Raw genomic sequence first — 26,049 nt, forward strand, 5'->3', positions numbered from 1 at the left:
GAGCTCCTTTGACTGAGGACCTCTTTAACTGGAAGTATAAAATCTATGCTTCATTGTGGCTGCAGTACATGCAAAGACCTGAAGCTAACAGATTAGCTACAGCTGGATAGATACATCTGAATATGTGGTAGTTTTTTTCCTAGAATTTTCAAAATGCTAGAAGGAAATGTCCAAAAAATATGCTCTGAACATGTCCTGTTTATCCCAGGGGCCATTTTTATTTTTCCCCCTTTCGTTCTATCATTCCTCTTATTCACTTTGTCTTTTGACAGAGAAGAACTTGGCTGTGTTGCCAAAACCAGAAGATGCCACTTCTGGGGGTCCAGTGGCATGATGAAGCCTTTAGAATCCCTGTAAAATGTACACAGTCTTTTCCAAAATGGATGATTTTGCTGACAGAAGCATTGAAACAGTTATGATTACTGGACATTGTATTTTTATGTCAGTAGAATAATATATCCCTTTGGGCTTCTGTGCTTGTGTCTGGTGGTCATGATGAGAGAGATTTTTATGGGCTGGTAACAAACAAATACAGTGCCCTTGCAAAGGCTGATTTACTAATACTGACTTGGCTCTTAACTGCTCTAGGCTGTTCACATGTGGCAATAATCAACCCCCACACACAACCCAGAGGCATCTTGGTCATTGGTAGGACAATCATGCTAAAAATAATTTTGCACAAATGAACTAAAGAGTAGTAGAAATCCTGCTTTATCTTAATTTTTATGGCTTCTTTTTAAAATTGAAGAAAGTTACTTTGGGTGTGCAGTTCTCTCCTTCTTTGCTTAAAATCAGGCTCTCTGTACATGATGGTGTGGTGTAAAAGTACAGGAAATGCTGTGGAACAAAATCAAAGGGAGCTCCTGCATCTCACACTGGATTTGAGAAGAAAAGGAAACATTTGAAACAATTCTCTTCAGCTGAGCCCTGTCTCATTACAAAAAGCCTCCCATATCTCTTTTTGTTCCTGTATTTTAGTTCAGACCATGAAAGTAGGTTTACCCATTCCTTTTGTTTTCTAGAGGCTTTACAGTACGTGATGGATTCACTGTCTTCCTTAGAAACTATATAGGAGCATCTTCTTCACTATGAACAAAGGGAGAAGTAAATACAATTTCCAGCATAGACTTCCTGCTGTAAATTTAGTTTTGAAAACTAGAAGTTTTGCTGTCACACAAAAGGAAACAGAGATCTTTTAATGTAAGCCTCATGCCTTCTTATGTCTGACTCTATTCCATATTCCCACCACATTTTAACGGGAGCAGAATCTGACCTTACAGCAATCTGTCTATATTTTAAAAGTTTATAATATGAGAGGTGAAGTAAATGTATCAAAACAACATGTACTCTGTTGATAACCCAGATTTATTTCTTGCCCTGAATTTCTTGTCATTAATAACAGTATGAGTTGCTCTATGGGATACCATTTCTGAGTACACTTGGTTCAGAAAAGTCCTCTTGCTTAGGAACACGTGCAGATAATAAATCCAGTTGCCAAATGTAAATTTTCTAAGAAATCTGCTGTTTTCCTTTTCTCTGTAGAAACGTTCTGGAAAAAATTACTATTTTTTTCCAATGGATCTTTCAATACATTGGTCATTGTTTCTTTTTAAAATTTCCCTAATTTTCACAATATATGCTTCAAAATCAAGTATTCTACTTCAAATCATACTCTATTTTGATTAAATTTATGTTCATTAATACTAATGAGTTTTGCATAACCAAGCAGAAGGCTGGGAGAGAATGTTTCAGTGCAAAATCATGCATACAATGGTTGTTTTTTGTCAAAACTAACATATGGAATACTACATGCTACATACATAGTACACAACAACATCCTTAAGTACTACAAGGTTTCTATTTCTACTGTCCAGGGCTGAAGTAGCTAGAAAAACAAAACAATTCTTAAAAATTTGCCTAATATGATAAGTTCAGCTATTTTCTGTAGTAGGTTCTGGTTTAGAAACTTAAAACACCTAGGGAGTTTCTAGATTTTTATGTGATTTGACAGGTGTTTAGGGGCAATAATGGGAACTGTAATTAATTACAGTGTGCTTTCTATTTTTGCAATGCCTATCATCACACATGTATGACTGAGTAGCTTCCCTCAGCTTTGCCTACATTACCTGCAGCTTCAGATTTTAGCCTGAGAATAGAGTACTGTACAATACATGTCCAAGCTGTTAATTATCTTATTTAATAAGACCTACATAGAACATCTAGACCAGAACTTTTTCAAGATACTGAGCAATTCAGAAACAGGAAAACTCTGAGAAATCATTTGGCTTCATCTGCATTAACTCAGTCTTATTACGTATTATTTTTTCTCTATGGGAAACAGTATGTGAAATTTTATATTTAACAAAACTCAAAGGTAAAATAACAGGCTGTGAACTTGCTATGCAAAACAAACAACTTTGTGATTCATATATCCTCTGAAGGATGAGTTGGTTAGTTTTAAAACTACTCATTTGTTTCAGAATGCATTCTTAGACTTTCTTGACTTTTAAGAAACTAATATGCACTTTGCAATTGCTTCTTTCTGATGGAGAATAAAATGGATCAAGGACTTCTCATATATTATCTTATTTCTTTGATATTGTGCATTAACAATGAGTAAAGTAGCCAACTTACTTCTTGCTTCAGAATTTTCACATCTGTGAGTGTATAGTGTCACAATATTCATGATGGAAAATTGTATTTATTTCTTGGCAGTGTGCCTGGGATATGTCTGATTTTTACTTTCAAAAAAAAAAAAGGATAAGTGATTAAAAACACCTGGTATTAATTAACTTATAAAACCTAGTAGATCTTTAATATCTGTGTTTCATTACCAATTTCTGCATGATCTTCCTCTGAAACAGATTGATGGTTTGTGAGGTTTCTTTGTGGGTTTTTTGGGGGTTTTTCTTTGTTTTCTGTGTTTTCAAATCTTGTGAGCTCCAGCTTTTGATGAAGTTCAAATGTTGCATTAGGATCTCAACTACTAGCAAAATTCCCTTCAAGATTTAAACTCTTATCAACTTCAAGCAGAAAGACTGATTTGATCTCTAATTTTTCTGTCTTCCCTGAGCAGAAATGGACCCTTTTTGTTTTCTGTGATACATCAAAAGTTTCTGCCAAATAACAACTCTGTGGCTTCCAGGAGGTGCAGAATTAGGTGGAAGCTTTCAGATGAAGAGCAAACTTATTCCTTCCCAGCTATCACCAAGGTCAGAACTCAAGTTAAGTGCCATACCAATTTTCTGGCCCTCTTCAACTGTTGTATGTTGCACTAACTATCTAATAACTACAGTAAAACACAGCAGAAGATTTATTACTGTAAAAAGTACAGAATAAGTAAGAAGGAGGCAAAATTATTAACAGTACTACATCAGCATCTCAAGTCTGCTGTACCATATACACTCAATCTAAAATCAAGACAGTTTCAGGGCCAATAAATTATTAGATGAAACAGTTATTCTTCAGATATGAATGAACTCATCACTAAATTCACCACTACTCACCACCACTGGCACACCCTCTTCTTTCAAATTCACTATTCAGTTGTTTAAGTGAAGCTAAACAGATTCAATAACAGACTTTCTGATTTTCAGACAAGTGAAGGGTTGGTTATTATCTTGACTGGAACACTTACTCAGAAAGTGGTAAGACAGTCCCAGTGCCATTCAACTGAGATTCCTCTTTCCTTCATGCTGCTGTAACATTAGCAAAAGTCTTCTCTACATTGGTGCTGACTTGAGAAGTGCTTTTGATTTTTGTTTTTTGCAAGAGTATGGCACTGAACTATTTCTGAATAGTTCCAATGATTATTTTGCTGAAATACAAGATAATTCTTCTAAATGAAAGCAATTGTTTTCTTCCTGGAGGATCCAATAGGTCCACAAAGTCTCTCAGTGAAGTGGTTACAAAGAGGAGATATTTATGTTGAGTTACTCAGCCTGCAACATTTTTTGGATGCCCAAAAGCAGAAAACTTCACAAATTTCAATACAATGTAGTACACAGGAAATGCACACATCATTGGTAAGAACTAGTAACTGAAGAGTTCTGACAACTGCTCTGAAAGTCAGATGCTTAAATTCTTTGTTGAATTCAGTGACAAGAACACATTATCTGTCTTCTGATTCAATACCCTACCTAGAAATCTCTCTCACTATTGAATACAGTCTTTGAACTGATTCTCATTGCTTCACAGGGGAGTTTAAATGGTTTATTGGAATCTGATATTTAAATCTTTAAGTGTACCATGCTTTGATGTTTACCTCATACTTAAAAAGTTAATTTGATATTTATAGCATTTTTTGGCCTAAGATTTATATCAATTTTTTGTCTTTTATAATGTTTTGGCTAAAGATTTTAGCTTAGGTTTGAGAATAAAACAATGTGAGAAATCTAGTGTTTGAGAAAGAATGTTACATAATGCAAATCCTAAGGAAATTTAAATAGCAAAGGTGCTTACATGACCCTATTAAGAAATCTTATGATTGGAATCCCCAAAAAGTAAGTTGTTCAGAATGTGAACATTGACACTCCTAGAAAGAGAAAGGAATAAAATATTACCAACTGTGGTCTACTAGGTAATTAAAATTGCACTAGCTAATGTCTAACATGCATATTATATTTATACTAATGCACATTACAGATTGTTTTTGAAATCTTTATGAATAAATATTGTATCAAATTTTTCCTCTTCTAATACTGAGTTTGGTGAAAAATAACTGGAGCATCAATAAAAATATTACAGTAAAACAGAGCTCTCTAATAGGAGTTTTTGCCATGTATAAATTAGAAAAAGGGTAGATTTAGCAATTTGAAGAAATCTTAAGCTCTTAAAAGATTTACAGTTTATTTTGCATGTAGCACACCTATTGTCAAAACATCTATTAGTAATACATGAATAATCTATCACTAGAAAGAATCTTTTTTTTAAGTGTTTGGACTCTGAAAAAAGATCCATCTTTTTTTGTCTAAAGTCAGAGTTCCCAAGGCTTAAATATGGTCTTCAGATCTAGGCACAGCTCCAAGAAATTACCAAAACAAAAAACATGCTCACATAGAATTCCATAGATATCAGCAGGTAAAATTTGACAAACAAGGCTCTTTTCTGTTGTATTACTCTGCCATACCTGGAAACAGTACATAGGAAACATTGCTATTTGCTATTCCAAAGATGGGAATAGATGTTACCTCCCTGATACAGAATAAATATTGAGTCCAACTGAAAACCTAACACTGCCAATCCTGCCACTAAACCATGCTCCTCAATGACCCATCTAGACATGTTTTAAATACCTCCAGGACTTTTAACTCAAACACTTTCCTCGACAGCGTGCTGCAGTGCATTGCAACCCTTTCCATGAAGAAATGTCTCCTACTATCCAATCAAACATCCTCTGGGACAACTGGAGTGCCTTTCCCACTTCTTCTATCACTTGCTTTTTGGAGATGAGACCAGCACCCATTTCTCCATTACATCCTTTCAGGCAGCTGTAGAGTTCCAAGGTTCCCCCTGTGCCTCCTTTGCTTCAGACTAAGCACCCTTAACTCCCTCAGCTTTTGCTCCAGACCCTTCACCAGCTCTGTTGTTCTTCTCTGGACACACTTCAGCCACTCAAGCCTTTCCATTACTCAGGGGCCCAAAACTGAACACAGTACTCAAGGTGTGACTTCACCAGTGCTGAGTATATCAGAGTGATCAAGAAGAAACTAGAAACAATTTAGACATTTAGGCAACTCAAGCTCCTATTCATATTGTGTAAGGACTTGGCAACAAACGATAGGGAGAGTTCAGAAGCAAAATTAACAGTTCCATAGATAAAATTTAAAGCGTTATGAGTGAGGAGTGGAATAAAACTCAATGTGAACCTCCATGTAATGTCTGCAGTTTAGTTGAGTTTGAATCTATATATTAAGACACCACATTTGGCATGCTAGAATGAAGCATCTATATGCAACTGAGTAGTTATCCGTCTGTAGTAACCATAAACATGTATGACAATGAAACTTAATTTATTCTTCACTTACTGAAAATTATGTGAAATTTTTGTAACAAAATATCAAGAAAATTGGTGGAATCCTGGAAAGAAAAGTATATTTTAAAAATCCTAAAATTATGAGTATGCATCACAGCAAGAAAAGCAAAGTTTATAAAGGATTAACTTTTAAAAGAATATTTGTCCCAGGCAATGTGGCAAAACACACTTTCCACCTCGTGGAGGTTTCCAGCCTAAAATCAAAAAGCATTTAAAAGAAAGGAGAGGGTTGGAGGGGGTGGAGATGGAAAATAGAGATCCTTCCTGCAAAAGTGACTTATTTGTCATTGTTAGTTGTAACTGACATACTTATGGGTAATCTTGCATTTCCTTTTTAAGAGAATAACTGAGTTTAACTGCACAATCTATCACAGTAACCACTTTTGCCTAGAAGTAAAATCCCACAATAAAGCAGTTGCTGGTGATTTCTTTACTTAAGTATGGTTTATTTTTTTTACTGAAATACCATACCATCTTCCCTGTTGTATTTGGGTTTCTGTAATTAAGGAGTAGCCAGAAGTATCCTCCTTTTGGAGAAAGAATTGTTTTTCCATTCATTCTGCTAAGTCACAAGAGAGGATTGCAGAAGGTAGAATAAGCTCTGATTTTGCTTTAGAGTACAAACTTTCCTATTTCTGTGTGATCCAGTGTTGTAGGTTGATGTTGGTAGGATGCCACACACCCACCAAAGTTTCTCTATCATTCCCTTCCACAGCCAGATAGGAAGGAGAAAATATAATGAAGGTTGAGATAAGGAGATAAGGACTGGGAGCGATCACTCATCAAATACCATCTTGAGCAAAACAGGTTCTAGTTAGAGATATGAAGTGAATTTATTACAAACAAAATCAGAGCAGGATAATGAGAAGTAAAATAAGCCCTTAAAATCCCTCCCCCTTAGTTCCTAGCTCTATCTCCTCCCTCAGCAGTGGAAGGAGATGGGAAATGGGGGTTATGGTCAGTTCATCACTCCTGGCTTTCCCTGCTGCTCAGGGAGACAGGTCCTTTCCCTGCTGCACTGTGGGGTCCCTCCCACAGGAGACAATTTCTTTGCAATACAAGAAAATATGCCAGTATCTGATGATGGATGAGGAAATTAGCTATTAACAGCTATATAGATGTCCATCACTAGGCAAAAGGAAGCCAGAAATTGTAACTGAACTCTGTGGTATCACAAAAGTCGTATTCCCATATGCCTTGTTACCTCCAGCACTAAAAAGATAAAATATCTAAAAAGATAAAAGATCTAAACTTTGCTGAACACAAGATGAGACTTTATTATTGACTTTAGATACTTCAACATGCTGAAGGGATAGAAAGTCAGAAAAAAACATACAGTGAAGAATAACTTGGATAGGACAACTAAAGATTCTTTGTTTTATAAACAGGCTTTTGTCCTAATAAGGGTTTGTGGTTACTACATCTGAGATAAAGGCACAGTCTTGGTAAAAGGACTATGGAGAGGATTCTGGAGTCTCTGGGAAGATTTTTAAAATGGAAGAAGAAACAGATTCGTAACTTGCCTGTAAAAAAAGGCATATAAAAACGAATTTTCAACACATGGACCAATGACAGTCACGTATGTGAGGTTTTTCAGAACTTAGCTGAATCAAGATCCTAAGCCTTTTCAAAGGCTTTAAAAATTAAATGAAAGCCTGATAATCTGCCACATTAACAGTTAAACTGAGATTGCCATCAAATTGATGTAGGAGAAGGAAAATGCAAAAGAGTTTCTCCATATTTTCTAATTCTTCCCAGACCCTGGAAACAATCCATGTGGATAGACAGCCTTCAAACTGCAGAAACATGCTGGAGAGGAGGATGAAGCTGATGGTCTCCACACATTCCTACAGGCTGGTGTGGAGGGGGAAGGTTGTTTCTAACAACTACCTCTAAATAATTAGCTGACATATCTTAGATATTTTCATAATAGAAAAAACTGCTTTATCAATGGCTGTCTCCGTATATGAATTAACAACAGGTTTTGTCATTTCAGGCATACATCTAATGTTCTTCCAGAAAATTGTATTTAGTTCATCACAGATAATGTGCTAAAAACAAAGGACTTCTAGAATATGTCTGCCTGTATGTCTTTTTTTTCTGTCAAATCCATTTTTGTGGTCTCTGCTATTTGATTACAGTACTTACCTACCCAGCTATCAATAAAACATCTGGAAATAATCAGTACACTTGCATCATTCAATTTTCCACCAAAGAAACTGCTAAAATTTGTGTTGGAAGATGCCCAATATTTAACTTAAAACAGACATCTGGAGCAAGAAGAGTGCCAAAATTTGTTGTAATTGAATTAATATTTTTAGTCACCCAATTTTTATGTCCTTTAATTTCTAATGTCACCTTTGAATTTGCATGTCAGTGTGTTTGAGAAACTGCAGTAAGCAGACATTACAGACCAGGTCTCTCTTTGTTCCAGTGGAGTGGTGAGGTCCAAGAGTTTGATATCTAGCAGTTATTTTCTTTTTTTCCCCTTCCTGCCTGTTGACATTCTTTTTGTTAATAAGCTGTTGTTTTTTCACTTTCATCTATTAATAATAATTTCTTATTGGTGAAAGGAGATTGTTGGAATCCTTAGAGGAGACAAATCCTTCCAGAGTGTTCTCCTTTAAATTGTTTCAAACCAAAACACCTACATCCCTCTTGACAGAGAAGACAACCTTATTTCTAGACCTTCCTAATGACTGACACATCTTTGCTCTTCCATTTTTAATAACTCTTTTTTTCTTTCATTGGTGCAATGAAATATATGCTATGTTCAAATATGCCTTCCTAATGATTTTTATAACAATATTGCACTGACAATTTAACAAGTCATATATAATAAATCTGAACTAAAAGGAAATATGTTCCTCATAATCCTTTCTAATCTTTAAAGAAAGATAATTGTGAAATGCTAGAATATTTTTCTTTGCTTGAAAATCATTAATATCTAGCATGCTGGAAAAGCCTATGTACAAGCATGTAGGTCTTCTGTCTGCCTGACTGGTGGTCTCTGATGTCATGACATCTGAGGTCACAGTCTCAATGATGTATGGAGTATGAGAGTATTAAATGAGGTCAGATGATTCACAGGATAATTGATGCTATTCGGCAAACAGGCAGAGATTAAATGAAACCACCAACGATTTTTACTTTTTAATGTCAGATACAGATTTTGTGTTGTGCTTTTGTTTGATTGTTTTTTCAAATGCACTGTAGAATTCTGTTCTTCAGGCAATTGACTAGTACTAGAGACCTGCTAAGTAAGAAAAGGTTTAATGTAGAAATGCACATGCCTGTACCAGCTCTGAATTCAACCAAAACTGGTAAAGCAATTTCCCATTAGGATAAAAAAAGTGTGTTTCTTAGAAATCTGTTTCCAAGGAAACTTTTCCATGTTTTGTAAAATGGACAGTAAATTGCATGAGTGAACTAGTTGGAGATAATACACTAGTATCTTTCCAGTGTGAGTGAAATGGAACTTTTAAGGTGTATCTTGTAAACATGATTCTTTCCAGGCAATATGTTTCTTTTATTCTCACTAGTCATGAAAGTTTAGATTTGTATTGCCAGGTTTACAAATGAAAATCAAAATGTTACAAACTTCTTTGGAACAGCAAAATAAGTTCTCTGCTACATGTTTTTAGATAACTTGAATTCCCATCATGACAGAAATGTAGCTCTGAAAATCTCTGGTGAATATCTCTGGTTGTGTGACCAAGATCAAGTCCAAATCTGATGCCATCCTCTGGCTTGGAGACAGTTTGTACATCACATCCTGCCTCATCCCAGTCAGCCTTTTCTCAAAGGCTCTCCACCTCTGTGTAGGGAACTACAGCATTTCATTTAATGAAAAACATCACTCCATAAGTTTTATTTCCTCTAGTCTGAAATACCACATAGAATTTTCAGTGAAATAGAAAATGTGCACTGACCTGACTGAAAATGACAGGATAAAAAGCCTTTTTAGAAAGTTTTATTTCCATGAATAATTGGTCAGAAGGTAAAAAATGTCATTGGTTTGCAAAATATTTATTTTATCAACAATTTCAGTTTCCAAATTTTTTTTTGTTGCTTTTTTGTAAAAATAAATTTAATATTTTTCTTCTGATTAGGCAAATTTCAGTTTTCAGTTTCAGAATACAAAGATAGCTTTCAAAAATTGGCTGAAAAATATTTTAAGTGTAGTTGGCAGGCAGCAATACTTTTCATCACTGGGCACAATAATGCAAATTCATGTGCACAGATGAGGCTTTCAAAATCCTACTTTAAACTGTGTTACTAACTTTTTAGTTTGTTTGGATGCATCATTTTATTTTTTCAACAATTTTCAAAACTATTGGGCCTATTAAGACAAGTAGAGTCAGCAGTGGACATAACTCAAGACCTCAGAGCAATATTAAGATAAAACAAGCAGCTACCAAAATTCCAGGTGTGAAAATAAGGATGTTTGAAATTTCTTACAAACTTCATTCTGACCTCAATTTTGAACTAAAATATAGTTGAGAGAAAGGAAAAGGCAATAAAATAATGCATCTACTTGGACAACAAGCTTTACATTAATATACCTATTGAAGCTTACAGGTTTTGCTCAGCAGACATTCTTGTGTGAAGTTTGAGAGATTTTTGTCTGGGATCAGTTCTTACCAAAGAGTTGGATGCTGTGGAAACCTAGACATAAGCAGATCCAGCTCTCTTGTCCATACCAAAGAGCTGCAGTGTTGCTCAAAATTGTCAGAAATTTACTAGCTTTTAGACTTTATAGTGGATAATAAGACTGCAGTACCTCTCCTGTAATGCAGCACTGTCCAGAATTATTTTTATATATATTGGAATCTTACCTGAAATTAAATTTTACTGTGCCTGATGTAGTAACAAAATTACAGTCAGGAAAGTACAGGTATACATGCTGTGGGTATTGCCCATAGTGTACAAATACAGAAGCTCCCTGGGGGGGCCCGAGTTCTAGATCTCATTTCTTCCCCCAGTTTCTCTTACAAATCCAAATGTTCTATATCTCTGGACACAAAGTAACAGCTAGTTTTGTGGCACTTGCTCTTCTGACTCCACAGCAGTGAATAGTGCTACTGAAAATCAATTCCAATTGCCTTCACATATACTTCTGCCAAATTTTATTACCTAGGTAAAGATGGTTTATTCATTTTATTTAATTTTCAGCAAAAAAAATGAGAAATATATTAGTAATATGAACTTGGTAATACTGGGGAAGGCTAGGCAAGTAGAAATTATCAATGTTTTCTTAAATCCTTTATTGTCCAAATTGAAAACTATCTAAAAATATTATTATTGAATGCTTACATTGTTGAATATCAAAGCAAATTTTTGTTGGTTGGCTGAAATTAGGCCTTAGCCAGAGTGCACTTTTACTAAATGCTATATGAAAAAAAAAAGCATACTTTAAGTGTAGAATCACCACAGATTCTCTGAAATTGTACCTTCCCAACATTATCATGGAATAAATAAGCCAACAGTTCAGATGCCTCAAACATATTTTTATCAATTTTCAAATCAGATTTTTTTTTAAATTCACAGATAAAGGCTTCTCAATTTTACTCATGAACCAGGCAGGAAAAGTGCCATTTTAATGCATTGCTATTATGCAGAAAAGCTCTTTACTATTGTTCTTTACTAGAAAGACTGGAAGGACTATGTTTCAAAAAGTAGAGTAATGTTAACAGCCTTGGCATACAGAAAACTGTAGATAATGTCTCTTAGACTGTAGGATTTTAAAATAATACTGCTAGCATCTTCTGTTTCCCTGGAAATTCTTATCACTTTGCCTCTTAAGGAATGAATTTTTGATTTGTAACTGTCAATTGAATGTGAACATGAGCACAGGTACATGTAACTGGAAAGAGGAAGAGTAGGGTTTACTCATGAAAGCTCCAGCAATGTCTGTATGCATTGAAAATTGATCTTTGTGTCTTTGGCACACATGACTTCCATTATTTTGATATTTAAGCAACTGAGAAATTAAATATGCATATTATATATGTTGATAGGGAAGACTTTTATCCCAGTGTTACAACTCAAAAGCTAAGGCACAAAGAGGTTAAGGTGACTAGCACATACATTATGGACTTAATGATGAAATCTTTAGATAAGAGAAAAATAAAGCCATGGCCCCAGTATCCGTGCCAAAAATCAAGTATATGGTGCCATTTCAATTTCAAGTGAAACAATCATCTATATTCTTTTGTTTGGTCATTATTTACTCATCTCTCAGCTGAGTGCATAAAAAGAAAAGAAGATTGTATACCTGCCCAAACCTGTGGGACTCTGAAATAATGCAGCATCTTTGCAACCACACTTATAATAACCTAGTTCTAGTCACCCCCAGGGGCAATGTCCTTCCATCAACTTGAAGTGACTGTGATTTGTACTCTGCAACATGAGCAAATCTCTTTTTTTTTTTTTTTTTCAGAGTACAGTTACCAAGGCAGGAACCTGATTTGTAATCTTGAGAGGCAACTAAAATCAGATGGTTCTCACTACTTTCCGCAGCTGAAATATGCTTTGAAAATACAATTGAAGGAACAGAAGCTTGAAGAGCTGAATTTGTTTGCTGAAATTTGCTGCTTTAGGTTCATTAGGTAATCCCTAAATCTTCCTAATTTTAAAATAGCATAAAAACTAAAACACATTTTTTCATTGATGTAACATAAATTTGGTAAGGATAAGTATAGGAAGGTTTTGTTTGTCATAAATGAAATATTAGTTCATGCAATGTCCTGGTTTTGGCTGGGATAGAGTTAATTTTCTTCTTAGTAGCCTTGTTTTGGATTTAGCATGTGAATAATGCTGATAACACACTGATGTTTTAGTTGTTGCTAAGGAGTGCTTACCCTGAGCTAAAGACTTTCCAGTTTCCCATGCTCTGCCAGTGGGGAGGTGCACAAGGAGACAGGGCATGGCCAGGAGAGCTGACCCCAAACTGGCCAAAGGGATATTGTATACCACAGAACATGGTCCAGCATGAAAACTGGGGGGAGTTGTCTGGGAGCTCAGGGACTGGCTGAGCATCAGGCAGCATCAGAGCTGTGATATTGAGCACCACTTGTTTCTTTTGGATTTTATTCCCTTCTCTGTCTCTCATTATTATTATTGTTGTCGTTGTTGTTGTTCCTGCTGCTGCTATAATTTTTATTATTTGCATTATTGAATTTTCTTTTACTTCAATTATTAAGCAGTTCATATTTCACCCCAAGATGGCTATTTTGTTTTTCAAGTCTGCATCCCACCAGGGAACAAGGAGTAAGCTCATGGTACTTAAGTGCCTTCTGGGGTTAAACCATGACATGCAATATTTTATATTCTCCATATGTTTGTGGGGCTTTTTTGTATGAAGTTAGGTTGTAGTTGACAAGCTGAACTGTTTTGACTCAAAACAATGTGTTATTTCTACATATATCTCTGGTATATTTTCATCCTGCAAACAGTCAAGTTATAGTACTTATCTTCTTTTTCTATTTGTTAGATCATTATTATTATAATAAAGATTCTTCCAGTCTGATAAAATCTACTGGCAAAATTATGTCTAATATAATTAAAGGCAGGATTTTGCCCTCAAATAAACAGTTCATCCTTTTTGATTAGGGATCAAAAACATTGCATTTAGACACTTGGCTTCTTGTTCTAAAAGGTAAAAAACATATCTCTGAAAATAAAATAAATGCATTTGTACTCAAGTAACCCAGTAAATGGATTGTTGAAGAGGAATTTTCTATTGTTATTTGTACATTGCCAGCTTTTTACCTTTTAGCACATTCGAATTCTTTTTAAAGGAAAACAACATTCAAGAATTAAGTTGTCCTTTGATGATCACATCAGAACATTAAAGTAGGGAAAGCCATAAGCTGAGACAAGTGCTCACATCCTTCTGTTATGGGGTAGCAACAATAGAAACCAATATGACTTTACACATTTTATCAAGAAGTTTATTTCCAGTGCATGGTGACACACAAAAATTTAGTTATTTTATACTGAAAGTTAAAGTGCAGCATATAAACTGAGGAGCTTAAAATGTAGAACAAATTTCCTGAGAGAAAAATTATTTTTAAAGGTTTAAAAAAAAAAAAAAAGCACAGTATCGCAATAGCTCTTCAAAATCCACTTTCAGTGGCAATCCCTGGCAAATAAAAAGCACATGCCACTGAGTACCCTCTTTCTCTCATGAAGTTATATGTAATTTATCATATATATATGTTAAAGAATACTTCAGTTTTAGTTTAGACTAAATTGATGGCAGCAGGGGAAAACCACATTTTCTTAGAGACCTACTGAACAGTGGAGGTGATGTTCTTATGCCAGCCTGGACTCTCAGCAGCTGAAATTAACTACAAGTTATTGAAGCCCCAGAACTTTCTGGAACATAAATAATCAACATTCTTTCATAAATTATCTCTCAGTTTTTATAGACTTTTTTCTGCCTTATCCATTTTTCTGGGTAGCAGTGATTAGAAGAGTAGCAAAAGTTTTTGAAGATTGATGAGCTTAAAGCTTTTTAATTCTTTAATTGCTTTTTTTTTTTTTTCAGAGGCTGAAAGGATTGTTTTTTCATGACAAGATAAAAAGTAGAAATAGCATGAAGATCACATGGAGCAACTTCAAAGTGTGACACAGTTGGAGCTGAAGCATATCTCAGAATCTGAGATGGGCTAAGGCAGCCACAGTGCAAGGTCTTTGGAGTCTCATCCCCCTTGGGACAGAAAATCTTTGGGCATACATCATGGAAATGTATAGGTCTCCCAGTCCAACATTTGCTCTCCTTCCTGTGTGTGGATGGTTATTTTCCAAATTTCTGCCACAGATATAAACTGGGAAATTTATCACATATACAATGACATTTCACTGGTCAGAATAAAGGGTGAGCAGGAATCTAGCTGTTTATCTCTATGCTTATGGAAATCACTGAATTCCAACCATACCAACACAGATCCTGATTTTCAGAAAAATTAGGTCTGGAAATGCAGTGAAGAAAAGCAGCACATGGAAGGTAAGGAAGAGATAAAAGAGATTTAAAATCCACACAAAACATACAGTAAGCTGAGAGGGAAAAATCAAACACAAAGAATATTTCAATACAATATGGAAGAGTTAACTTGGTATTTTTACTGGGGATTTGCTGAAAAGTGCTGTACAAGCAAGATAAATTTGCACAGATTGGTTAATTTCTGTATGTATTTTGAACAGTGAAGACTTCTTACTAAAAAGATCTAATCTAGTTCCCTGGAAAAAATGTTTCAAGTTTCTTGTAATCCTGTTTAAGTCCATGGGAGAATTGCTGTTGACAGTGTCTTAGACCATATTCTCGTTTTTCTATATAACCCCAGTGAAATCAGACCAGTACCATGAGACATACATTCAAAAATGTAAGTTGTCAAATGAAAAATTATTTTATGGAAATTCCACTGCATACTGTCTATTTACTAAAAACAGACACATGATGCCATAGAACCTGAATTTATATTATAGGTCTGTTCCCAGCTCTGTTACAGAAAAATGCAAGATCAATAGATATATTCAATAATGCTTCAAATCATATGATAGTCATAACAAGGAAAAAGCAATTAATTTGTTACTTTGTCATACACTCTTGCCGTTCCACATGAAAATTCCATTTGACTCTAGTTTGCATTACTCCTTCAGCTGGGATACCTTCACATAACTCTCATAGAACGGTATGACTTGGAAGGGACCTTAAAGACCATCTAGTTCTAGCTATGGGCAGGCACACATTCCACCAGACCTGATTGCTCAAAATTCCATCCAACCTATCCTTGACCACTGATAGGGATGGAACATCCATAACATTTCCGGACAGCCTGCTTCAGTGCCTCATCATATTCACAGGAAAGAATTTCTTCCTAATATCTCATATAAACTTACCCTCTTTCAGTCTGAAGCCAATACCTCATGTCTTATCACTACATACCCTAGTAAAAATTCCCTTTTCAGCTTTCGTATGGAAAATCCTGAGGTCTCCCTGGCACCTTCTCTTCTCCAGGCTGAACAGCCCCAACTGTCTCAGCCTATCTTCACACGTGCTCCAGCCCACTGATCGTCTTTGTGGCCTCCTGTGGACTCACTCCAGGAGGTCCAAATCCTTCTTATTTTGGAGGTCCCAGAATTGAACACATTGCTCCAGGTGGTCTCATTTATAGCAGCTGAGGATCTGATTCTTGCACAATTTTATACAAAGTTTTTTAAAAAAATATTTAATTTAATTTTCCTGAATTCTAAATTGTGACTGACTGATTTTGCCTGGGTGTGTACTTCTTTATGCCAGCTGCTACTGACACTTGTCGGAAAACAGTGCTCCAGATCCAGATAATAATGCTTCTTAAAATCAAGACTCTTGTAGCTTTTCCTGTTTTAACACCCTGTCATCTCAATTCCATACAGTTATGAATTTTTCATAGGGGAAAAAAAACCCCATCTGTAATCTCAAGAGTGTCATTATCTTGTCTTTCTTCAGATCTCTAGTATTCAAGCAAATGTAATGTAAAATCCTCAGCCATTACTATAAGCTTCTTATCAGATCTTTGGATTTTCTGAACATTTACATTGACAGGATTGACTCATTCATGATTTCAAAGTACTAATACTATGTCTTAAAAAAAAATTTGTGTAAGACCACTTTGAATGATGGCATGCATTTACTGCATAGAGGTTCTTTTATAAAGTACTTATGGGTAGTGGAACAGTCCTAAGTTCCTGAAGTATAGGTTTGTCCATGCATTTGGTAACATGGTGTATCAGAGCTGTTGGGCACTGCTGGTCTTGCTGCACCCATAAACCTGCTGATTTTCAAAATCAGTGAAGCTATGTGCTGTGCAAGTCAAGTAAGGTGCAGTACAGATTTAAAGTACGTGCTTCTGAAATCTTCATTCTGTTGTTTGGAACAGAATTATTTAGTGGTATTCATCTCCTGACATTGCTCAAGTGTTATACCTAAACTCACCTCTTACAGTTAAGAATTTTGCCATGAAAGAAAGATAAAAGTATTGTATTATGTATATATTTCAGCTGACTGTGTCTGAGCCTTTTTGACCATTAAAAATTACGTGTCTGCAGTTGTTTTTAGAAAATGTAACACAGAACCCTGTGATATTTGTGTTCTTGTGCAATGCTGTTTGATGAGACTATTTGGAAAACAGTGTAATTGGCAAGTTTACTTTCTAACATGTCACAACATGACATGCATAATAGCTTTAAAGTGACTTTAATTCAATGCTTTCAGTTGTCTGAAATCACTGATCCATGAAGTGAAGAGGAAATTTCTATAGTAAAGTAGTTGGAATTTAGAAATAATATCCCATCATTTCAGGTTCTATGTTTCTCTCCACATGCAAGGTGAATGAGATGTTCAAAGATTTTCTTTAGTGTTCAAACAGAAAACAGAACAAGTGAATCGATCAGGTCAAGAGTTTAAGTTACTGCTTGAACCAGGGACATATTCAATGTCTCCTGCACCACGTATTTATTGACAACCTGATTCTTCATTAACTGTGTCTGTGACATTGTAATAACTCCAAATGGACTGTTTTAATATGCAGCTGTGTAAATCAAAGAATATTATATTTTTATGGAGATATATGTAGACTTGGCTTAATAAAGTTAGGCTAAATTTATTCTCAGAGACAGAATTTTTACATAGACTTTTCATGTACTCCCTCACTGGTAAGAGATGAGGCCTACAGTTCACATTGAAACCAAAATTCATTAAATTCAGTTTGAAGGTGGCTTTTCTCTTTAACAGTTGAAGAGTTGTTATTGCCATTCTGTTTGTAATAGGGCAAAATCTTAAATGATGCTTCAGGCACAATAAAGCCCAAGGGAATTATTGATCCTAGATTGGACATGGCAGTTATCACATACCATGACTACACAGTGTGAAAGGAACATCAAGGAACCTAAAAATATGTTTAACAGAGACTAACACACTGAGCAGGAGGCATGAAGGAAGAGGAAGAGAGAAAAGGAAGGCAATCAAGTTGTATCCATTAAATATAGTGGCAATAAAACCATCTGAAAATTGTACTCTGGTCTCTCGGGTGTAATTGCATGAATATACTCTTCCCAATATTTCAGTCCTATCGTTCTTTAAACCCTCCATTAATATTAGTATTAAAACGCATGCTAATCATCTAAACTTTAGCATATCTATCATGCTTCTCATTTCAACCTAAATACCTGCTGAAACAGATTAATGCTAAAAGAAAACTTAAATTTATTAGATTTAAATTGATGCTCTCTCTTTATTTATTTCTGAAAGCTTCACAAGTTGCATAGGTGAGAGCAGTTGGAGAACATTATGATAGAACCCAAAGAAACAAAAGAAACTTGCCCAAATATCCTTTACCAACAAAGCAAAATTAGGATTGTAGCCCACTGTCATATCCATAGGATCTGAACTCATCTGTGCTGGTTCCACATGGAAGAGTGGGGGTGAACCTGCCAGGGGGATCGGTGTGGGGGGGGCGGGGGGGGAGCTGTCCCCCCTCTGGGAACTTCCCCTGTGGGATGCGGGACCAGTCGGAGGCTGATCTGGTGTTTGGCGTCCCAGTGGGCAAGGAAAGAGTTGTTTCATTTCCATTAATCACATTGGTGGGGGGTGGGCTGCTCTCTTTCAGTTTCCAGCCTCTCTGGAGGTGACGTGGCTCTGGCCGGGCCCTGGCCCCTGCCCTGGCCCTGGTGGCCCCTGGCTCAGCTCGGCTCGGCTCAGCTCAGCTCTGCTTGGCTCGGCTCGGCTCAGCTCAGCTCTGCTCGGCTCGGCTCGGCTCGGCTCCCCTCTCCACGTGGCGTGGCCGAGCAGGGGAATCAGGGACCCACCAAAGGCTCTCCCTTCCCCACACCCCATTCTGAGAGAAGAGGCCTCCAACTGAGCACGTGGCTTCTTTACATTTTGGATGCAATTTTAACTCTTTTAATGCCTGGATAAGATTCTCAATCTCCTGAGCCCCCCTGAATGAGAAGAAATAAAGCATGGAGTCTACAGAAGTCAGCGGGATGAAGATAAAGTTCCTGATGGGATGAGATTGAAAAGATGCAACTGATGGGTAGTTGAAAACCTTTTTTAGTGGGGCTATAAGGGGACCGTGACTACACTAAAATTCCTTTAAACTGTGAAATGTACTTGGGGAGGTTTGGGTGCTTGAGAGGAAGACTTTTTGCCTCGGGGAAATGGAGCTCTCTGTTTTAGGAACTGTAATATGGACAGAGACATTTGATAGAGGAGGAGATGAAGAGAATTTTGTTTTTCAGCAGCCTGCCTTTAAAAGTGGTACCCCATGTATGCATCATAACCCATAGTACAGCTCTGGAAGGACTTTGGGAATGGGAGAAAAACATAGTTTGTAGGTCCGGGTGGATGTAAATTGTGAGAGTGGAAACATCCTCTAAGCCTAAACCAGAAAAAGGGACTTTTATTTCTAGAGTGATCTGAAACGATTATTTAAGTAGATACTGAAGTGTTTCTGCATGTTGTTGTTAAGAAATGTGGAATGAAGGGAGGGGGAGGAGGGAATAATCTAGAAATTCTATTCTGAATTCTTCTTGTGCTATCAATAAATTTCTTCTTATACCCTTTTAAGTTTTAAGCCTGCCCTGCCTCTGCTCCTGAATCCTATCTCTAAAGGAAACTAAATATATTAAAATTGGCAAATCCAAGTCACACTGTGACATCATGGCCCTTTTTTCCTTTCCTCTCTATGAATATACACAGGCAGCTAATTCACAGCTGAAATACAGCTTGCCAGGGAAAATACACTTATCTATTCCCCTTTGTACCACCAGGGCTCTGTGGCACTTGAAACTCTTACTGAGCAGAATATTATTCTAAAAACAGGCCTTTTAAAAACTTTGATGTTCATAATCAACATTAAATAGCTGCATGAGTGTCAAATCCTCTGCTCTTTTGACTACCAGGATGGCCTTTGTCTTTGGACAGACCACTACCAAAGCACCTTACCTATGAAAATCTTTAGTTCAACCTAATATTATCTCTGTTTATAAAACTGCCACCAGTAGTTTTCTTGATATTATGCAAGAGACAGCATGGAAGACACAGTGCCTAGGAAAACTCACAGCATAAACAAGATAAGATTTCTAATTATTAATTATGTAAGTAGTTAATTTACTTTTAGATTTCCTCTTGAGCTTGGTAAAATGTTTATTAGTTATGTGGAAGTTGCCTTGCTTTTGGTTATGATTGCCTAGTTTATTATTACCATGGTTAATCACCAAACATCAGCTAAAGCAAACTGTCAAACATTTGTGGGTTACAGCTGACATAAAGACCCATTCTGAGGCATTTTTTGGAAGTCATTCCCTTGGTTTTAAAGTGATATTTTATCCATCTTGCTTTTTTGAATTTTGTCTATTTTACTTTTTTATCTCTCCTAATAAAGATTATGATAGAAAAACCATCAGTGCATTTCTTTTTGCACAGAGTATGGTGGACTAGGTTTTTTTTTTTCCGAGTAAAATAATAAAAATATGTGGCTTTCTTCTTACTTCCCTTTTTTTCTTGCTTTCTTAAGCCTGTGTTTTTCTCTTTTCTGACACAGGTTAGCATTTCCCTTGCTTGCTCAAGCACTTGGGCCTAGCTTTTGGTTGGGCAAAGTGCACTATGTCTATTCAAAAAATATGACTTGGCATCCATTCCAAAAACCTACCAGTGTCTGAGTTTGCACATTCACTTTAAAAGCTGTTTTACACCAGAAGTTCCTTCTGATCTCCCTCCCTTTCAGTCTCCCTGGTGATTTTGCATGTTTTGTTACATATGAGTGCATGGAAATGTCATCATAATACGGTCAATTTTCCTAAATGCTGGGGGGAAAGAGGGATGAGATGCCAAGTTCCAACTGAAGTCATTACTATCTCAGCATTTACAGAAACACTTGAACTTAATTCAGATAAAAGACGTGTAAAACGTAATTGTCCTGTTTTCTTCCAGTGCTAATAATTGAACACTTTACAGGGAGTACAATAGCAGGAATGAAGTAAGATTAAAACAAATAAAAAAAAGTTGTTGATCATGAAGCTTCAATGAGTGTTCTAGAGCTTTCTTCCTTTTTGCCTTCTCTTATTTTGTGTGTGCATGTAGGTTTTTATTATTATTCTGAAGACTCCAGCACACAAAGGAAGATTCTTTTGATAACTTCACAACAAGCATTTTCTCAGAGATTTCACAAGAAAATAAGAGAAATCAAAAGAAAGGATTGAAATCTGTCAGGTAGAAAAATTCCAGTTGGAATTTTTCCATTTTTACATGGACAGGCAAATATCTGAAAGTAGGGCCACCATTTACAGCTGGTAAAAACTGGTATTCCATGATCTTGTTTATAAATAGCAATAAACTCTGATAACTTATTGCTAAGTACATACAGGACACAAAGTTGTTGAAGGATGGAGATGTTCTATGAGTAAAATGGAGTCTTTCAAAACTTCAGGCTCTGGTCACATGTAATAGATGTATTGAATAAGATGCTTGGATGTTAATTTTTTTAACAGAAATATAAGCAAATATGCCAATCACCTGCAAACTGCTAAATGACTAGGATTTAACAACTCTGTGATTCCAAAAGCAGGAAGTATGTTTAGTTGTCTTAAACCTTTATTTAAAGAACCTATGCTTAGGTTGCAAACTTGAAAATTTTGAGTATGAACAAAGTAAGATCAGCAATTAGGTTATACACTGAACTCAGTGGACTACAGAAGGAAAAATGCTACTTATATCAAACAGTTTATTAGTCAGCCAGCACATTATTATTTTAAAAAACAGAGGCAAGACTGATTGGATCCTTCAATATGCAAATACATAATGAAGGGATTAGTAGATTTAACCTATGGTTCAGTGTAGGACATATACTGGATTAAGTCCAGGAGATTTTAGACTGTGGTAAACAGTATTTGAAGATTCATATATTTAGTTTATTTTATGCTAAATTTCATTGTGTTTTAGTGGAAGGAAACTCTTCTGGCTGCACATTCCTGGCAAAGGCCACATGTTCCATGATCTGTGCCTTCCATTTTTGCCAAGTACACAGAACATCTCCACTGGGGAGAACCAGTAAAATACAGGTTGGCTATTGGGTCATCTGGTGCTGTCACTGAGAAAAAGCTCTGAAGGTCTGTTAGAGTGGGACGGGAAGGATGCAAGGGGAGGACAGAATCTGATAGTCAACTTTCTCTTGCCTCCTGTGATGGCAGCATGGAGAATGCTGGGCACCTGTATATACTAAGTTCTTCTTTCTTATCTCAGCAAGCTTATATTGTAGACTTGAACATAATGTTGTCTAGGTACATGGAGAAACATAAAGCTTCTTTTATGTTTGCTAAAGGCTATGTTAAAGCTACTGTTAGTTAGGGTGTCACTGAATAAGTAAAATATGAAATTTTATCACGTGTATCTTGGATTCTGAACAAAAAAATACACTGTAGAATAGTCATTAGTAAAATTGGAAACAATTATGGTGTGTATATAAAATTAAAAATCCATCTTTACAAAATGAAGCAGTAACCTGAAAACTAATTAATATTAATAAATTTAATTTTATTATTTAAAAATTCACAGTGTCCATAAAACCTCCCAGTTTTTCATTCCTTTCATTTTCTAACTTTCCTTATACTGCATTTAGTTTTGGTTTTATGCCATTTTGTATAGTGGAGTCTGTTTGCTGTGAGCACAATTATTTTCTAGCACACAGAGGTGCTTTTGTGTTTATATTTTGTGATCATAACTGGGAGGGCAGGTTTAGAAAATTCAGCTCAATGTCTAATTGACAACGTTAAAGAAAATGCTGCCAGCTGGCCTTTTTGAATCAGTAACCATGTGAGTAAAATTATTTTTTCTCTTTCAACATCTTTCTCATCCTGATTCTTCATAAAATGGATAATGAGTCTTCACATCAGTTTTTATGCTAAAATAAACTACTGATAATTATTATAATTATTGCAGCTAACCAGTTCAAAAACTGAAATATATAGGAGAATTTTTTTACTGTCTATAATCAGCTACCACACAGAATATATCTGTTATGCCATAGATTACTCTGACTGTATATGACTATACTTTCATAATTGCATTTTTCTACATCATAAATCCTCATTGATAATTTTGATCAGTGAATAAGCTTAATAAATAATTAGAGAAACTAATTACATGGCCCTGCCTTGGTGTGGGGTTCGGACTAAATGATCTCCAAAGATTCCTTCCAACTCTAACTCTTCTGTGATTCCTCAGCAGTAATGCACACCAGTCTTAATAACACTCCAAGGTAACCCTTTTATCCTATTATATTCAGGAATGTAAGTGCTTCAAAAAGAACTTCGTGCTTCATAGCCAAGAGAACAGTAGACAGCCACAGAGTATTCAAAGACAGAAACAGGGTATAAGAAAATCTTTACACATAAAAAAAACTTGGAAATTCTTCTGGAAATGCAACAAGAATGAGTCTAGGATCTGGAAAGTATGCCTTATAGTGATAAACCAAGAAGTTCAGTCTCCTTGGATTAGCCAAGAAGAAATTCAGGAAGAGAAGAAATTTCTTGGTTACAGTTTCAAAGGTTCTGCATGTGTAAGGATTTCTGGTAGCAATCAACAGTTTATTGTACCATAAAGAGAAGTAGCAAGACCAAGGTTTGGAGACACATTCAGACAATATAAGAGGCATTAATTTGAAAAAGTGTGAACAATATAACTATGGAAATATGAGCATTTGAATTCATACCTTTCTAAAAGGATACTAATTTCCTCCTATTCAGAGAAACAATGAATACACACTGATCTCTGTGTAGCATGACACAGAAAGCTCAAATTACTTTTGGATTCAAAATTCATCAGCTTTTCTCTTTTCTGTCTATAGAATTTTCTAGCAATGCCACCTTCCCTTCCCAACCTGATTGGACTTTATGCTTCCTGTATTGATTTACATTCAGCAAATTCAATGAATTTCAGCCAAAGGCTGACTCCTGATGGTTCCTTTTTTACATGCATTGTATACAATCAAAGACATCACACAGAGTTGAAATGGACACTGAACTTCATCCTCCTAAATTTTAACATGAAAAGTCAGTCATGTGTAGAGAAAATAAAAATATTTTGTGTACTGTAAGATATTTTTGGATTACTATATATAGATTTATAAGCAGGGAATGTATTATTTTATAGGGTTGTTTTAAATATCTTGGGTAACATTAAATGGACTTTTTTTCCCTACTTGCTCAGCTGTCTTAATGGATATAGGCCAGAAAAGCTAATGCAAGCTAGTAGGAGAAGAAAGGTAGGGTTTTTTCTGGCTGCAGATTTGCCTTCTGCCGTGGAAACATTACCAACTCTGGAATAAGAGAATGAACAGTTAAAAGACCTGCAATTAAACTAAATCTGGTAAATGTGAGGCACTTAACACTTTAGCAGCCTTGCAGGTAGGAACAGTAGGAAGGGTGGGAAAGGGAAATACAGAAGGAAAGGGCTGAATTGCAGAACATGTGAAAGGGTTGCAGGGAGTCAGCAGGTCAGACAAAGGAGGGTAGGTGCCCATATAATTTGGGTTTGTGCTTTTTATTGGGGGTGTTAGGAGGTGGTGGTAATCTGCTTCACAGATTTTCCCTCTCTCTGTACACTTTTCATCTCAGGATATATGTTTTATGGTGCCTTCTCTAAAGGGATGGAAAGATGCCTAACAACTATTAATTAATTTGCACTGACAACAACCTTGTAAGAAAGAGAAGCATTTACAGGTAAAGCTGAGAGAGGTTTTTTCTCAGGGTCAGAAGGACACTTGTAGCAGAGCAGAGAATTGTACAGAAGGCTCTTGGCTCTCAACCCTATGTCTCAGGCATCACACTGTCTTCTCTTCCAAGCATTATATGCCTTGTATTATGGGCACTGCCACTTCCCATGACAGATGCATGAACAGCTGCATGATTTGATGTTTATAGGTGCTTCTATGTGACTTTTAATTCAGAGTAATCTATGAAAAAAAACATGGTGACATTTGTAGAGCTAAATAGATCAAACTGACCCCTCCAAAAAGGTGCACATTCTTTAACCATTTTTGCTAATGCATCCAAAGTGTATTGCTACACATTCCAAAATCACATAAATTCCAAAGTCTGCATTTTTTTAACCACCTCACTCATGCTCCCAAGGAATGTGCTGGCTGAAATACAGGAATGTGAAATTCTTTCTTCTTCCCCTCTCCTATTTCTGCTGGTTATTAATATACTAGATAGACATTAAAAGCAAAAAAAGGAAGGGTGAAGAGGTTAAATACAGCCTTCCAAAATCTATATGTTCATATTTGTTCATACTTTATTTCCAAGTTAGCCAAACTCCCTGTTGTTTAAAAATAGCTGTACTGGAATCCCATGAGGAAAAAAAAGGTACATATAAAAACATTCATGCAGTCATCTTCCATTCCCACTGAAAATATTAATATTGTCTTAGTCAGTTTTGCCCCATCTCTTCCAGCCCCAGACTCAGGAATTAGTTCACATATGCATGATCTGTAGAAAAACCTAAAATTAGCAGTACACATTCAATATCATAAATTTCCATCTGCTTTTTTAGTGAAAATCTAGGCTGATCTCTGTGTTGTCTTAACTATTTCATCCATCTCTAATATTTGTCCACGTTGTCAAGATCTGTCTCTCTCATTTGGATGCTGGTAAAACTTGAGGCTTTAAATTCTTTGCGGATTAAGGGAAATAAAGAAAAACCCTGTAAAACAGGGTTGACTGATTGACTAGACTTGATTTTGGCTTCTGCATCAAACTAGAATTTCCACATAAATGGATTTAAATGTCTTTTACATTTTTGTGATTTGGTGTACCTTTAACACTAGGTTCTCCCCAGCATTTTTAACATACTTTTCTTAATCTTTTGATATATATGATGCATTTCCTAATGTTCTTCTCTCTAGATTTTAATAGGATTTAATCTTACACGAAAAGTCCCAAATACAGCAATTCAGAAGGTCTTTTAGTTTGCC

The sequence above is a fragment of the Erithacus rubecula genome (genome assembly GCF_903797595.1).
Source record: "Erithacus rubecula genome assembly, chromosome: 3".
Classification (NCBI taxonomy): Eukaryota; Metazoa; Chordata; class Aves; order Passeriformes; family Muscicapidae; genus Erithacus; species Erithacus rubecula.